The following is a 5,620-nucleotide window of genomic DNA, read 5'->3' as shown; positions in this document are numbered from 1 at the left end:
TGCATATGCTGGATGAACTAACGGCTTTTTGTCTTGTTCTGCACTAACCCATAAATGTGCTTATACTCATCATGAAAAGGTGTATGCTGAACAAGGGAATGATTACAGAGTTCAAAATGTTATTCAAATCTCATGCCTAAGAAGATATATTTGTAATCGAAAAAATCTTTTTACAGCAACTATATCTGAAAAATTGCATCAAAGATTTTATATTCAAAATAACTGTGAAAGTTCTGCATGTCTAAGGGACTGTTCATTTTTTCATCTATATGAACTTTCTAAGACATAAATAGCGGTTTTCTGAGAGCCTTGGCTGATTCTTCCAGGGACGCCTGTGTTGAATCCAATTGTTTTATGAATGAAAGTGATTTGCATGTGTGGATGGACTGAAAGTTGTGGATTCATACCATAGAATTGTATTTAGATACTTTATAATAAATTGCATTTACACTTTTGCTAAATTGAGGTGTGCTGAGTTCCTTTTTTTGTTAACGGTATATAATATGTGTGGGTACAGTAAATAAGTAAGAGGAAAATTGCAGCTAAACACAAACACCGCAGAAATGTAAAAATAACCTTGGTCCTTAAGGGAAAGAAATTGAAAAATGGCCTTGTCCTTAAGGGGTTAACATTCTATTTAACAAATACTATTCAGAAGTTCAATAGTTCATGTGGTAGGGAATTTAGTAAATTGATACATAATAGATACAAATGTATCAATTAGAAATTGTTTCTATATAGAATATTGCATAATTTGAATATTACATTTAAAGAAAGAATTAGAAATACTATTACAAACGTATAAATTCAAATTTTTCTAAACAAATATTTTCAAATGTACTCATAAAATTAGAAACCGAACATTTGAAAATTGAATGTTAGAATGTTATGTAAACATTCTAAATTTGTTTTGAACGAATGAATGTGTAAAAATGTGTTTCATTTTTTGAATGTTGCGAAACATTCGCCCATCCCTAGTGTGCAGGAACCATTAGCAGCTAGTTCCCGCTAGTGTAGGATATGTGTGCATTACTTTTCAACAAGGGATACCAATAGAATGCAGCACATTTGAAAATAAAGATGTCTTAAAACTACATGCTCTATCTGAATAATGCAAGTTTAATTTTGACTTTCTTATCCCTTTAACATAAGTTTTTTGCCTATATATATATAAATTATTTATTTGTGCACCCTCAGCTTTACTGCACTTGGTCTAACACACCTTCAGATTACCATGTGAGAGAATGCCAGAACAGGTTTATGTATCACGCCCCATAGAAGTTTATGGGGAAAGGGGCTTATCACAGCCATGCTATCCCACCTACATGTATCAGCATGCCTCAAGCTTTTGCTTGAGCAATAACCTTTTAATTTCAATTTGTAATTTGATCCCAAAAATAGAAGCACTATTGATTTAACTTGTGAGGTGTTAGCGCTCAATAGCAAATTAATTCAAGAGAATGAAGCAAATTAGATAATAGAAGTAAATTAGAAAATTGTTTAAAATGGCACGCTCTTTCTAAATCAAGAAAGAAAAAATGTGTGTTTCATGTCCCTTTAATAACACGAATCATGTTCAATAAATTCTTTTTATAACACTTATTAATCAATATTTTATTCTTTATATGTCAGATTTTAATGTAAATAAATGTGTTCTACTATAGTTAATTAATAAAATGATCATCTATCTCTTCTGTTGTATACTGTATAGCAGCATCAGCAGACAGGCATTCATCACCACTAGAGCACTAGGGACTGCCCCAGCTCTGTCACACTGCTGGTCAATAAAAGCAAGCCAGCAGGGCGGAGCTAGGACCGCCGTTTGAGATGGATGCTCCTCTGTAGTGCTCCTGAGAGTGGTAAATGGCAAGGAAAATATTTAATATTTACAGTGACATTAGGATCTTTTAAGATATGTATTCTGTTATCTGAAAACACCAGACATATTATGGTCTTATATATAGAGTTATAATATGCTGTTTCATCTGTGAAAGACACTGAACACAATGTGATAATATATTAGCAACTGTCATTTTCTAACTGTCAAACAAGAATTGCAACTTCTTACAGGATATGACTAGGATTTTTTTTAAGCAGCTACGATATCCCAATTGGTTATAACTGTGTTGAGCTGCTATTTTACAATTTTTACAATTTTCATATAACATCTATTGATATCTGAGACTCATAATTAATATAGACGACAATACAACTGATTAAATGTGAAGTTGAGTACTGAGAGGAGAAACAAGATTATAACGGAGCTTGATACTGCTTATTGTGCTGAGGTCATTTCTACAGTCAAACGTCAATGATTTGCTGTCAAACCCTGTTTATACAAAACATATTATTAATGTATATGACAGGTCTAATAATTAAAGTGGATGATAGTTCAACTAACTAAATGTGAAGTTGGGAGCTGTGAGGAGAAACAAAGTTATAACGGAACTGAAATCTGCTTATTGTGCTGAGGTGATTTCTACAGCCAAACGTCAACGATCAGCTGTTAAGCCCTGTTTGTACCTAGGATATTGTGAACGTTTATGTCAGATCTGAATAGCTAATATGGATGACAGTTCAACTGACTAAATGTGAAGTTGGAAGCTGTGAGGGGAAATAAAGCTGTAACGGAGCTTAATTCTGCTAAATGTGCTGAGGTGATTTTTATAGCTAAACGTTGTTGATCTGCTGTTGTATCCTGTTTACACCGGATATGTTATGATCATATATGTGAGATAATAGTTTATTATTTTAAAAGAGAAATATTGAAGATTGAATGAAACTAAGTTAACAAATATTACAAACATAAATGCCTAATTGATATACAGGTTTGTTCAGTGATTTGTACTTAAGCCTGAGGGTTATGATGATCTATAGAGTTATAACAAAGAGCTAACATGCAAATTATTACAACAATCTGAACTTTTAGCTGTGATTTATAATAAATTACAGAATTATATTGGAGTCAAATGCTTCTTAATATACTGGAGCAATTTCTATCATATGTCATTGATATTCAACTGCTAATTTCTTTTGCGGTCCCACATCTTTTTACAAGACAAGATTGAAAACTTTTATATAGCTTTGAATATATAAAAGGAGGAATTTATTCGACATCTCTTACTTTATTGTTGATCTTACTTGCTCTAAAATTACAAATTTTGACATCTGTCATTTGTATTCAGCTGTTTTCAAACTTGCAAATGTCAATGATAGTTTTTTTTTTAAATTCAGAGCCATATAACTGTCATTTTTGTTAATTCAACTGACTGGACTTAAGTTTGGGATCTGTGAAAATTATAAGATTGTACCAAAGTTAATAAATACACTGTTAATTTTGTTGAAGTGATTTCTGTCACCTGAAATAGTTTATCAACTGTTGAGACCTGTTTACTTCAAACATTGTATAAACTTCATTATTGAATAGTTGTTTATTATTTATTACTTCAGGGAAAAAGTTTAAACTCTTTGTGAAACTAAGTTGATAGCTGTCACTTTTTTACTAACATATATGTTAATACAATATTTTATATTTGTGTTTGAAATTAGTAATTAAATACAAATTTATTAGAGAACCAAATACTTTTTAATATCCTGAGGTAATTGCTATCATCTGCCATTAACAATCAGCTGTAAATTCTTACTGCTGAATCAGAATAGATCTGAGAACTTTATATAGCTACGATTTGTCAATAAGTCATAATTGTACTGAGCGATTAGCTATTAAATCCTGTCTCAGAGCTGCAACTTTTTATTAGAGCAAAAACTGTTTGTGGATACGACTTAACAGTTAATTATATTGCAATAAATATATACAAGGGATGTATTGTGAACAAACAACTGATAGTCATAATATTTCTCACAGATTAAATATGTCAGTCAGAAAAGCCAATAAACAAGATAAAATTGTTAAACCTAGTACAAATACTACAAATAATACAAATTCTTTCCTAAAAAACATACATAAACAAAAAAATATGGAACATACTACAGATTCAAGTTCGTCATCGTCAATCCATATTGATAATGTGCGAGCCTGTCATTGCATCTCAAATAAATTATTCTGAAGTAGATGAAGGAGGTCCTGTTATCTTAAAGGCTATGGAATCACGTATTAACCAAGTGAAATCCTGCATTAAGGAAGAATGTGCAAGTCTCAAAAAAGAATTAAATGATTAAAATGGAAGAGTTGAGACTCTTGAAACTGACAGAGAAGAAATAACATCTGATATACAAATGTTGTCTAATAAAATGCGAAATCAGCAAATTTATATACAAGATTTAGAAACAAAACTGGATGATATAGAAAACAGGACAAGACGTAATAACCTAAGACTGAAAGGTATACCAGAATCTATTTTAATTTCTCATTTACAAAATTATTTAGATGGCCTTTTTAAATCATTACTTGGAGAAGATCATCCCAAGAATTCACCTATCCAGATGGAATGAGCACATCGCTCTCTAAAACCTAAACCTCAAGATAGAGATCCTCCTAGGGATGTTTTGATTTGTTTTACAAGTTTCCAAGAAAAGGAATTAATATCTCAAAAAGCTTGTCAACAACACAACTTTCAATATCAAGGTGTAAATATCAAATTCTTTGCAGATTTATCAGTTAGAACACTTCAAAAGAGAAGAGAATTCAATGTTTTAACTCTTCACCTCCGTAATTTGAATATTCCTTATAAATGGGGATTCCCAGTTCATTTACAAGTAATTAAAAATGGAAGAAAATATGATTGCACTAAACCAGAAGATATAATCACTTTCTGTAGAAGATTGGATATTGCTACACCTAACAGGACACAAGAAATGACTTAAATTCATCCAGAGTAAAATACATCTCTTCAATCTATATCTACTAAAACATGGAGTGATGCTATCAAAAGTCCACCCAATAAAAAACATAAACATCGAGATATGCTTCAAGCAAATTCATCAAACTGAAATATATTCTTGGTTTTGATACCATTTATGGAACTTTAAAGTTGTTATTAATCTGAAATATATTTGAAACAGTTTTTTCTTATATGTTTTGTTTTCAGATGTTTTGATTCTTTTACAGTTTGAAAATTCTTTAAGATCCCATGGAACTTCTTCATTTGAAGTTATTGTATGCAGCTCTTTATTTAGTCCTCAGACACTGTTATTTGAATTAATTGGTAAGTTATTAATATAGTTTTAATAGTTTTACTGTTATGCTTATTTTATTCTTTCAAAATATTTTGAAAGTGCTTATACCTTTGAAATTTCCTTTATCTATTTCCAAATATATGTAACTCCTTTACAGTTTGGAAATTTCTTTAAGATCCCTTATATCTGCCTCAACTGAAACTATAAAATGTATTGTAATGTTATATTTTTTCTAGTCCTCAGACATTGTTATTTGAATGAACTGGTAAGTTATTAACACAGTTCTAATAGTTATTACTGTTATACTAATTATACTCTTATATATTTGAAAAGTTCTTATACCTCTGAAATTCCTTATATATGTCTTTCTTTTGAGACCTATACTGTTGAAAAATATAGCCTTGCCAAGCCACTCCTTGACCCTTATTAACTACATAGTTAATATTTTATTTTTTATTATTCTTTTTTCCCTTTTTATTACCCC

This window comes from Bombina bombina, chromosome 3 (assembly GCF_027579735.1).
Source record: "Bombina bombina isolate aBomBom1 chromosome 3, aBomBom1.pri, whole genome shotgun sequence".
NCBI classification, from domain to species: Eukaryota; Metazoa; Chordata; class Amphibia; order Anura; family Bombinatoridae; genus Bombina; species Bombina bombina.
The sequence above is the reverse complement of the archived record's forward strand: the minus strand, read 5'-3'. Positions refer to the sequence as shown.